General features: G+C 40.6%; 1 long non-coding RNA gene across 1 annotated transcript in view; it reads right to left on the reverse strand.

The window, feature by feature from the left end:
- Window positions 1-1,904: 1,904 nt before the first annotated feature.
- LOC147017946 (uncharacterized) overlaps window positions 1,905-12,500 on the reverse strand; it is a 59,258-nt gene continuing 48,662 nt past the window's right edge. The window contains exons 4-6 of the long non-coding RNA XR_015062776.1: window positions 4,778-4,841; window positions 2,717-2,936; window positions 1,905-2,363 (exon numbers count right to left, since the gene is read on the reverse strand). This is a non-coding gene — a long non-coding RNA (uncharacterized LOC147017946). The remainder of the gene's footprint in view (window positions 2,364-2,716; window positions 2,937-4,777; window positions 4,842-12,500) is intronic.

Raw genomic sequence — 12,500 nt, forward strand, 5'->3', positions numbered from 1 at the left:
AGTCGCCGAACCAGGGCCCACCGAGTCACCACGAGGGTGGCAGGTAACCTGCATGGCCTCTCAGAGCCTTGCGGTCATCCTGGCTCCGAGGAACATTAAAGGCCTACGGGCCCAGTTCTCCCTGTTCTTTTCTGGGGTTTTTTTGCATGGAAGTCTGTGGTGCCTTGTCCTATAAGTAGAACTGTTAAGTGCCTGTACATTACGTAATAGAACGGCCGTATGTCTTTTTGCTCGTCTTGTCCCTTACCCCCATTGCTTGCATACGTGTATGAATAAATGTCATTGTTTGAGTATTCACCTGCTCATTGCGTCCCTTCCTATATTGAGCTGCCAAAATTGCGTTCGGAATAATAGCTGGTTTTTAATAGCCGATAAGATAATTGGGTCCGACGGGGCTTGGCGATAATAAACCGCTTGGCAATCGCAAACGGCGCGAGCTGCTTCAAGCGGCCCGTGTCCGTACGGGTCCCGCCGAGGTGTAAATCCCCGGCATTTCTGTCTGCGCGAATAATTAGGGAAATCGACAATTCGGCGATCAACCCTGTCGTGCGTGGACAGAAGAGTTGGCTGATTTATGGTGTGGTTAAAAACACACCCATAGCTGGATTTTGGCGTTGATCCGAAAGCTGCGACTGGATTGCCACGGTCGGTGGGTGCGCGGCCGCAATTAGCTAAAAGCGGTCGCCTGCACGCCGGAGTGGCGGGAATCCACAACAATATTATAAAGAGGATTTTTTTTTTTGTTTCGAGAAAAAAAGGAAGAAAAGGGATTCATACTGGTATAGTACATATTTATTGTGGATTTGTGGCCCTGGAAAGGGCTATGTGGGTTTGATGAAACTTTTCAGCTAAACCTGAGGAAATCCTTGTCGATGCTTTCCTTGTCGAAGACGGCACACAACTCCTTGTCTGAATTAGGATAGAGCAAATCCATGTCGCTCTCACTGTAATTTGTGGCTCCTCTTCCCAAATGATGTCCTCTGTGCCATCCATGTTGTTTGAGATTCAGCATTTCAGAAATGCTCACTTGATGATGTCCGACGGTATCTACTCCCACACCTTGATAATCCAGCCGCAGATCATTCGAAGGTCCACCTTTCTCATCCTGCCGCTCCTGGTGTAGGTCTTCTTCACACTCATTTATCCAGCCAGACCAGCAGCGACGTAGCCTGTCCAGCCACATCATCGGGAAGATGTTGGGAGATTTGTGTGTGGCGTTGAACCGACAGTTGATGGCGTGCCGTGAAACTGTAGGCCCACGACGGGCTGGCCGTGAAGTCCCCAATATCATCCTCCTTCGCAAAGCTCCTCAGTTTCAGCCTGAGAGCAAGTGTTGAGATTGCAGAACCCTCTGCTCTCTTCTCCCAGACCGAAGCGACGAGACGCTCTTCGAGCTGCAACCACTTCAATGACTTTCCCCTCAGCACCTTCTCTTTTCCTTGGCATCTTCTCTATTGTTGCCTTGCTTGTTCTTCAACACCGGATGACGGACTATTCCATGCCGAATCGCCTCCCAGCTGCCTGGTTCCCAAACTCTTCTGCAGACCAGCAGATGGAGAGTTTGAATGTGTAGTGAATGGGCGCCTTGACATCTTGATAGACAGAATGGATGATACATGATGAAATCTGGTGACGTAAGCTGAGGCACTCACGAAGCACAAAGCGGCCCTTCTTGAGGGTTACATGACAGCCTGTTGTCGGATACATGCAAGTTTGCGTGCAAGCTTATTTGAGGTGGATGCTCCGTTATTAGACTCCAGCTGTTGTGAATAATTTTTATTTTGATGTGAGACCAGGTGTTCTTTTTCTTTTTCTTCTTTTGTGTTTAATGGCGTTTTCTGAGCCGCGAGGCTCTGCATATGCCACACACCAAAACTTTATTTAATTTACATGCATGATTAAGAAAACGCTGTGCAAACTCTTAACCTAAATCGATTTTCAAAAGTTAAATGGTGGAATTGAACTTAACAGTAGTTCCAACTGCTAAAAAGTGTTCATTTGGAATGTAATTGAAATTCAGCATTTATCCTTTTTAAGACTGATTTTTTTTCTGTACCCTTGTATTAATCTCACCCCAAACTTTTATCTGTTTTTCCTGATAAAAAGTTTGGTTTATACACCGGAAAATACGGTACTCACACCAGTCAGACACACCAACCTTTTTTTGACTTCTTCCTATTTTGACCCACAACTTCATTGAACTAGCTCAGTGTAGTTAATTACCTTTGTCCTTGATGGCCTCCAGCAATTTTTTTCAATCATACTTGTGTAATGTATCCCCGTGATTGTAGTCGTGTGAGGCTTGTAATTAATCAGCAGGATTCCCTTGGCATCACAGAAAATTAAGGCTCGGGTCTTGCCAGCTGGGTTTGGGGTAGGGGGCAAAGAGGGGGGATTAGGTGTGAAATTTCTATGGCGGCAGTGATCCTTTGTGTTTCCATTGCATGGATTCTAATTTTGATTCAGTATCTCAGTCGTGAACCCATGTTTTACAGGATCCCATGTGAACAGATGAGATGAAGTGGACTGGATCTGTGTGGATCAGTTTCAGAAGGTTTTACATCATGCCAGTCGTAGATGGCATTTGAGAACGCTCCTTTGAGAAATTCAAACTTCTCCAGGTATTTTAGCAGCCTTAACATGGTGATGCTCCATGATTAAGGCCTCAACTTGGGCAACAGTTTGTGGAAAGGTCGCATCTGCTGGCCGTCCTTACCTTGGATCATTTTCAAGGGACTCACATCCACTCTTCAGGTCATTCACCGATTGACTAGTGTCGAATACGAGGGAACACCTTCACCACACACGGCCACCATGTGTTCATGGTTTGCATTGGAGCTGGCACCTTCTCAGCATAAAAATCTGATGACGTCTCGATGCTCAGTTTTAGAACAATCTGTGACCGTGAGTCATGGAATGAGCTTCTGGATGATATTCTGAAACAACAATGTCAGATCAATAAAGCAAATGGCAAATAACAAGCATAGGAAGATGCAAGTTCATAATGAGCAAAATAAAATAAAATAAAATAAAAAATCTTTTTCCAAAGCCCCTCGTATGTCAAAGCTGACCCCAATCTTGCATCCTTGACCTTTCAGATATTTAAAACCCAATTTATGTTTGTTGTTTTTACTCTTACTATCGGTTCCCAATTGATCTCCCGGTGCTCACAGCATCCCGTCCCTTGATATCATATATCTCATTCCATCGTACAGAGAGGGCATTGGGATCAGCGCAAGGTCCCCGCAGAACAGCCGCAGCCTCTCCATGGTGAGTGCACTCCACGTGGAGCATTAACTGTGATTTGAGAAACATTCTCGCAGTCGCTGGGGAAGGGGGATCACCAGGGTGTGTTTTTTTTATTATTATTTTCCACTTTAAAACCTCGGCGCGGCCGCACAAACGCCGCTGTTGTGTTGAAAACGGGAACACGTGCTGGGGCAGCCGCCCGTAATGGAGCCTTCTGCAATAGGTGGGGAGTCTAGGGGAGCATGGAAATGGGAGCAAGGGAGGGGTTGCAGGGTGGGGGAGGGGGGGCGTGAGGTGGGAGCGAGAAGGTTTAGGGGAGTGTATATAAAGTTCAGTAATTACGGGAAAATTGTATATTTAATGCAAACCTCAAGCACTCTTCATATTACAAACTTGGCGACAAATATATATTGCCAACAATTGAGTGCAATAATGATGATTGCTACCAATTAAAAGGAAAACTAATAATATGCCATTGTGGAGGCAGGCTAGTTTCATATGCAGGAACTTTTTTGTTTTTACATTATAGCTCCTTGGTTTAAAAGTTGCTCTATTCGTATGGCTTGTTATAGCAGCAAATTGTGTTTGGGTAGTAATGTAGACGCGTGACATCGACCGCTCCCAAGCAATTGTTCCCCCCCCCCCCCCAGTGCCCTCTCTCCAAGGTCGAGCATGGCTGTGTTGGCATCTAATGAGAACTGTGAGAGTTTTTATCTCACTGTAAGAAGAATATGAATGCTTTAGTCACATCTTCCCGTAATCCACTCTCTCGGTTAAGTTTGTTTAGCATAGTACAGTTATATCAAACAGATCTGAACTCCTCTTGGAGACGATTTATGAGCCTCATGGGGCTGCCGACGTGGCTTTTGAGAAGGGACGATCCAAATTGGACAAGGAGCACCGTTCGTCCGTACGCTCAACTTTGCAGGGAATCAGCCCAAAGGTCGACTCTTAAGGATACTGTGATCATATTTTACCTCCAGGTGATTGCCTATGAGACCGCCAGGTTTAAACGTCCCCAAAATGGTGGGTATGTCGTGGACTCCACGATGCACCATTCTCCTAGAGGCAACACGTCTAACGGTAGTTTTAGTCAGATCAGATTATAACTGTGAGTCGAAACTATGACTTCACCCCTTGGAGATTAGCATGCTCCAAGCACAACTAAACCTGTTTTTTTTGTTAAATTAATGGTGTTTTAAAGTTCAGTTGTTTAAAGTTACTTTTACAGATCAGCCAATGTATAACTCTGTCCCAAATTTTATTTTTAATTTCTACACACAAATCTTGATTTATAAAACTGCCTTTGTTGTGTGAAAGGAAAATATTTAAATACAGGTACAATACTTGATTTACAATTTGAAATTGTCATGCACTTGTGAATGAATAGTCATCATACAAGTCCTTCAATCATATCTTCAGTAAAATAGGCTTCAGTCAAACTAGCGTCATAAAATTTCCAATAAAATCATTCGGTTTTCCCCTTATTGAGCAAACACTAAAATACTTTATAGAAAAATGATCTTACCTTTGAAAAATTCAAAAAAGAGTGGTTGACAACTTTACGCATCTGGAGAGGAGATGCAGATGTACTATAATGGATACAAGAGGCAAGGGTTGCATTCATGAGACTCAAAGTAATTTGGAAGTAAAACAAGTGCAGTAATTTAATATGTTCCCTTAAAATAGGAACTTTGACACAGGAAGAGGAGGAGGCCATTTGGCCCATCAAAGCCTGCAATATTATTACCCACATATAGTTGCTTGTCCATGCTCATATCCTTTTTAAATGCTAAACATCAAGCAAAGAAGCAGCACGTACCATTTTTTAAGTCTTTGGTATGACTGGGCCGGGGTTTGAACCACCCACATCCCAGACTCAGAGTGGTTGCTCAAACCATTACATCACCAAGTCGGGTAATAACAAGTTGATGACAATTGTAAATTATAGATAAAGCATATTAATATTTTTCTTCAGACAGTTTTACAAATCAAGATTTGTGGGCAGAAAACAATATAATTTGGGCCAGAGGAAAACATTCGCTGATTTGTCAAAGTAAGTTTCAACAGCTGAACTTAAAACACCATTAATTTAATACAAAAACTCAGTTAGTTATGTTGAGAGAATGCGAGCCCTCAAGTGGTGAAGTCATGGTTTGGACTTAGTTATAATCGAATCCAACTAAAACCACTATTTGATGTATTGCTATAAGGAGAGTAATTAAATCAGGGGGCATAATGCTATTCAATAAAGAAATAAATTAGGGGCCGCATTGCTATTCAATAAAGTATTCAATAAGGGGGTGCAACGCTATTCAATAAAGTATTCAAAAAGGGGGCACATGGCAAATCATAAAGTATTCAATGAGGGGGCACATTGATATTCAATGATGTATTCAATAAGGGGGAACATTGCTAATCAATAAAGTATTCAATAAGGGGGCATAATGCTATTCAATAAAGTATTCAATGAGGGGGCTCATTGATATTCAATGATGTATTCAATAAGGGGGCGCAATGCTATTCAATAAAGTATTCAAAAAGGGGGCGTAATGCTATTCAATGAGGGAGCGCATTGCTATTCAATAAAGTATTCAATAAGGGGGCACAATGCTATTCAATAAAGTATTCAAAAAGGGAGCACAATGCAATTCAATAAAGTTTTCAAGAAGGGGGAACATTGCTATTCAATGAAGTAGTCAATGAGGGGCACATTGCTATTCAATAAAGTAGTCAATTAGGGGGCATAATGCTGTTTAATAAATTATTAAATAAGGGGGCACAATGCTATTCAATCAAGTATTCAATAAGGGGGTGTAATGCTATTCAATAAAGTATTCAATAAGAGGGTGTAATGCTATTCAATAAAGTATTCAACAAGGGGGCACAATGCTATTCAATAAAGTATTCAATAAGGGGGTGTAATGCTATTCAATAAAGTATTCAATAAGGGGGTGTAATGCTATTCAATAAAGTATTCAACAAGGGGGCACAATGCTATTCAATAAAGTATTCAATAAGGGGGTGTAATGCTATTCAATAAAGTATTCAATAAGGGGCACAATGCTATTCAATAAAGTATTCAAAAAGGGAGCACATTGCAATTCAATAAAGTATTCAAGAAGGGGGAACATTGCTATTCAATGAAGTAGTCAATGAGGGGGCACATTGCTATTCAATAAAGTAGTCAATTAGGGGGCATAATGCTGTTCAATAAATTTTTAAATAAGGGGGCACAATGCTATTCAATCAAGTATTCAATAAGGGGGCATAATGCTATTCAATAAAGTATTCAATAACGGGGCGCAATGCTATTCAATGAAGTATTCAATAAGAGGGCACAATGCTATTCAATAAAGTATTCAAAAAGGGGGGGTAATGCTATTCAATAAAGTATTCAATAAGGGGGCGCATTGCTATTCTATAAAGTATTCAATAAGGGGGCATAATGCTATTCAACAAAGTATTAAAAAAGGGAGCACATTGCAATTCAATAAAGTATTCAAGAAGGGGGAACATTGCTATTCAATGAAGTAGTCAATGAGGGGGCACATTGCTATTCAATAAAGTAGTCAATTAGGGGGCATAATGCTGTTCAATAAATTATTAAATAAGGGGGCACAATGCTATTCAATAAGGTATTCAATAAGGGGGCATAATGCAAATCAATAAGTATTCATTAAGGTATTCAATAAGGGGACTATTGCTATTCAATAAGCTTTCAATAAAGTATTCAATAAGGGGACACAATGCGATTCAATAAAGTAATCAATAAGGGGGAATAATGCGAATCAAGAAGTATTCAATAAGGTATTCACTAAGTGGACTATTGCCATCCAATAAGGTATTCAATAAGTGGACTATTGCTATTCAATAAGGGGGTGCAATGTTAATCAATAAAGTATTCAATAAGGGGGCACAATGCTATTCAATAAAGTAATCGATAAGGGGGAATAATGCGAATCAAGAAGTATTCAATAAGGTATTCAATAAGTGGACTATTGCTATTCAATAAGCATTCAATAAGGGGGTGCAATGTTATTCAATGAAGTAATCAATAAGGGGGCGTAATTCTATTCAATAAAGTATTCAATAAGGGGGCACAATGCTATTCAATAAGGTTTTCAATAAGGGGACTATTCCTATTAAATAAGGTATTCAATAAGGGGACTATTGCTATTCAATGACGTATTCATTCAGGGGGCACAATGCTAATCAATAAAGTATTCAATAAGGGAACTATTGCTATTCAATATAGTATTCATTAAGGGGGCATAATGCTAATCAATAAAGTATTTATTAAGGGGACACAATGCTAATCAATAAAGTAGTCAATAAGGGGGCATAATGCTCTTCAATAAAGTATTCAATAAGGAGACGTAATGCAAATCAAAACAGTATTCAATAAGGGGGCGTAATGCAAATCAATAAGTATTCAATAAGAGGGCGTAATGCTATTCAATAAAGTATTCAATAAGGGGGCGTAATGCAAATCAATACAGTATTCAATAAGAGGGCGTAATGCGAATCAATAAGTATTCAATAAGAGGGCGTAATGCTATTCAATAAAGTATTCAATAAGGGGGCGTAATGCAAATCAATACAGTATTCAATAAGGGGGCGTAATGCAAATCAATACAGTATTCAATAAGAGGGCGTAATGCGAATCAATAAGTATTCAATAAGGTATTCGATAAGGGGAATATTGCTATTCAATAAGGGGAGTATTGCTATTGAATAATTATTCAATAAGTATTGAATATGGGGGCTATTGCTATTCAATTAGTATTCAATAAGGTATTCACAAAGGGGACTCTTGCTATTCAGTAACTATTCAATAAGGTATTCAATAAGGGGAGCATTGCTATTGAATAATTATTCAATAAGGGGGCTATTGCTATTCAATAAGTATTCAAGAAGGGAACTATTGTTATTTAATAAGTATTCAATAAGGTATTTAATAATGGGACGTTTGCTATTTAATAACTATTTAACAAGTATTTAATAAGGTATTCAATAAGGGGACTATTGCTATTCAATAAGTATTCAATAAGGGGATGTATCGCTATTCAAGAAGGTATTCGATAAGGAGGCATATTGAGTATTCATTGTTGTATTGCTTAAATGGGAATACTCAAGTCTCCCTTTCTTTTAACAATCAATGTTGCTGTTGATGCTGGGTTGAAGGTTAAATAGTCCTTTTTTGAAACCTTCTCTTTCTACTCTTCCTTTTGTTCCGTTGCATTCTCTTTCATGAGCTTGACTATGTACAAAAAATAAATCAACAAAACACTAAAACAAAGCTGAGGATATTTGACAACAACATGAGGTCAGTCCTCCGATTTGGATGTGAATGTTGGAAAAATCACCAAAGAAATAATATGGAACCTGGAGTCTCATCTAAGCAACAATAAGAAAATCGTGAGAATCTTCTGGCCTGGCATGTCTAGTAAAAGGTCGAAAGGCTAACAGGGAGGAAAAATATAACAGAAGAGATCAGATTAGGAGGTGGAGATGGATTGGTCATGTGTTGCACGTGGAGGATCAAATATACCCAAAAGAGCAATATGCTGTGCACCTGGCGTGAAGACATGTGTTGGACGGCCAAGAGAGAGCTGGCAACGTACAGTTGAGAGGGAAATGAAAGGCATGAAGGTCACGTGGAATAAAATCGGAACATGGGCCCAAGACAGACAAAAGTTTTTAAAGTTAATAAGAAGCTCTATATGCCAGCCAGCCTGATTGTATAATAAGCAAGTAAGCAAAAAATTCACTGGAGGATAAAAATAGACCAAACCATAGAATATAAAAGCTGGCCGAACTGAAGGAAAGAAATGATTATGTGGACTATGAGGTAGAATATGACGTAGAATATGACGTGGAATAATATGTGCTTTTCAAAGGCAGCATTTTTGTGCCCATTACAATTTTTTTCCCGAGGGTATGAAGGATCAACTACAAAGCACGGACCGGCATTAGATGTGGACCAAACTTGGTGATGCAGACAGAACACTTCTTCCCTCAAGGTCAATAGTGATCCTGCTGGGTTTTAAATGTCAATTTCATTGGGCTGTGGTGATTCCCTCACTTTCCAGCAGATGGAAAAAAATTTTTATCAGAATCTAAATTTTTAATACTTCTGCCTTCAAAATGATGGTAATTCAACAACATAAGGAAGCCACTTTCATTTCGCTAGCTAGCCTGGTACCAACTGCACTACAGACATTTGTCAATCGTGTTCCTGTTCTCCCAACATTCTTCTTTCGAGTTACTATTTGTCTTAAATTTATCTTGAGAAGCCATATTGATGGATACCTACAATAATCAGCAAACATTCTTCCTCAAGGAAAAGTGGAGCTGAATGAATTCTCACTCTCATGTCCCTTATGAAGTCAACAACAAGGTCCTTCCACAAGCACATATTTAAATGACTGTTCACCTGAACTTTTTTTTTTTTTTTTTTTGTACCTTGGTCGAGGCTCGTATGAGAGCTAACACACAACTCACAGCAAGGAGGCATGAGACAAGAGGGGCGGGAGTGGAAGGGACAAAACAGTGGGGAACAGACACATTAGGTGAACTGTGGAAGGGAGAGGGATGGGGATGGGACGGGGAACATGGCGAAGAGAAGATGGACATTTCGGGGACTTTCAGGAAGGAAAGCAGGAGAAATGAAGGAAGTGGGCTTGGGTGGATTATCGGGGGTAGAAAAGATCGAGGATTTGGATGGGGGAAGATAAGAGGTGGTGGTGAACAGCTGTTTTGAAAGCCTGGAGGGAAGAATGGGAAAGAATAGAGTGAGAGTTTATTTCAAAGGCGGGAAAAAAGAGGAATGAAAGAGTGAAGATGAGCAGTGATTCGTGATTTTGGTAGTTTTACCAGAAGGGGGTTGTTGGCGGACCTTGAGTGCCCTGTGGAAATGTGGTGGGGACAAATCGCAGAGAGAGCAGGGGGGGGAAGGCTGGAGAGGAGTCGGTAGAAGACAGAAAGACCACCGACCAACCTGCGGTGATTGAGTGAGAGGCCCAAAGACTCAGCTTCATTGCGGGAGATGCCGATGATCTTAAATGCCCTGGTTTCGACAGCGTGAAGCCGAGAAAGGTGGGAGGCAGGAGCACCAGCCCAGAGGGGAGAGCAGTACTCCATCAGGCTACGGACAAAAGCTTTGTAAGTGGTCAGGAGCTCAAGAGGGCCGAGGAAGGACTTAGCAAGACGGAGGATTCCCAGTCGGCGACTGGCTTTTGAGGCGAGGCTTTTTTTAACTTCTTACCAAGTGACTTGAAAAATGTATATTGCAAACATCTTAAATGGAGCACATCCTATTTGGAACAGCAAAAGATGGAAAAGTGTGAAAAGAGAAACTAACCAGACTTGGTGGCACAATGATTAGAATGTCCGCTCTGAGTTTGAGGGGTCGCGATTTGAACCTGACCCTGGCTGAGTCATACCAAAGACATCTGTTTTCTTGTTTAACACACATACACAAAGCAAACAACAGAAGAGAGGATAAGAATATAAAACATTAAAAACGCATGCAACTACATCCGCCAGTATTACAAAATGAATAGTCCCAAATTGGGCAGATACTCGTCTCCCGATGGAGGGAAGTCGTAGTTGGGGTGCATTAGGTGATAAAGTTGATTTTCAGTTTGACTACTAATAGATGGAAAATTAAAGGGCCGTGAAGGCTGAAAGCCCTCATTAACACAATTGTATTCGCGCAGTGAAAACAATGTAGGATGGGTGGGTCATGAATTGATGAAAAACGTTCCATTAGTTTTTGTCCAGTGAAAGGACCCTTAAATCCTTTTTGATCTGAAAGGGGTGTTATGGGTCTAAGGCTGTAGGGGTCTGAGGTGTTGAAATGGTCTTAAAAGGACTAAAAGGGTCATAAAATGACTAAATATATCTAAAAAGGATGAAATGGTCTACATTTTAAAGGGGTCTAAAGCATCTACAGGTTAAAGGGGTCTAAAGATCTAAAGGGTCATAAGGGGTCTAAAGTGTATACTCCAATAGTAGTTGGGGTTTTAAATGGTCAAAGGGGTCATTAGGGTCTAACCCCTAAAGGGTGTAAGGGTCTAAAGTGGTCGAAAGTGTTGAAAGGGTCTTAAAATATCTAACAGGGTCTAAAGAGTCTAAAGGTCAAAAGGGTGTACAAGTGTAATCGGTATTTTTGGGTCGAGAGGGGTTTAAACAGTCATAAGATGTCTAAAGGTCTGTGTGGTCTAAGGGTTGTAAATGGTAAGTTCCAAAATTAGTTAGGGTGTAATGGATCTAAAGGGGTCTAAAGTTGTCGAAAGCGTAAGAGGTCTAAAGAGTGTAAGCGTCTAAAGTGTCAAAAGGGTCTTAAAAGGTCTAAAGGGCTATAAAGAGTAAAAATGTCAAACGGGTCTACAGATGCAAGGGGTCGATGGGGGGTTAAAGGGTCATAATGTAAAAAAAGTCGATGCAGTCTAAAGGATGTGAAAGTCGAAAGGGTCTGAAAAGGTCTAAGGAGTTTAAAGGGTCTAAAGGGTCAAGGGATCAAAACAGTCTAACAGGTCTAAAGTGTCTAAAGGGGTCTTAATGGTCTTCAGGAGTCCAATAGTCTAAAGGGTCAATGGGGTCAATGGGGTCAAAAGGTCCAAAGGGTATGTTCCAATAATAGTTGAGGTCTAAAGGTCTAAAGGATCTTCAGGGGTTTAAAGGGTGTTAAAGTGAATGAAAGGGAAAAAGGACTAAAAAAGGACCGTCCCCTCTCAGCCACCATCAACCCATCCCAACTCTCTGTCCTCCCCTCCCCCTTACCCATTATCAAAGCAAGAGCAATGAAATTGAAGGTCCACTCCACCCAAAATATAAAAAGGTTTTGATGTGATGATGTTGATTTGTAAGTAACAAACAAAGAACTAAATATGGTTTAGTTTCTGCAAAGAAGAAGAGGAACACAACCTCGTCTCATGATCACGGCTGGTTATGAAGAAGATTCTACAACAGCCTTGGAAGCTCCGCCTCAAACTCTGCAACCTCCAATTGGAGAGCTGAACACTGAACAGGCTCCTCCCACCTAGACCATTGGGAGATGACGCATCAGTCGAGAACGTCCAATCAGAATTGACTTTGTTGATCGGTGTCTATTGGACTGTTCTTCATCATTACTCACTCACTTTGTGCGAATTCACCTGAAGAGAGCAAAACAAAAAGCTTTGTGGTTTTGTCTTTATGATAATGTCCTTCAAAATGTCTCTGTTTATGTCCATATTAAATTT

Source organism: Eptatretus burgeri, chromosome 10 (assembly GCF_056783735.1).
Source record: "Eptatretus burgeri isolate ZD-2024b chromosome 10, Ebu_testis_v1, whole genome shotgun sequence".
Taxonomy (NCBI): Eukaryota; Metazoa; Chordata; class Myxini; order Myxiniformes; family Myxinidae; genus Eptatretus; species Eptatretus burgeri.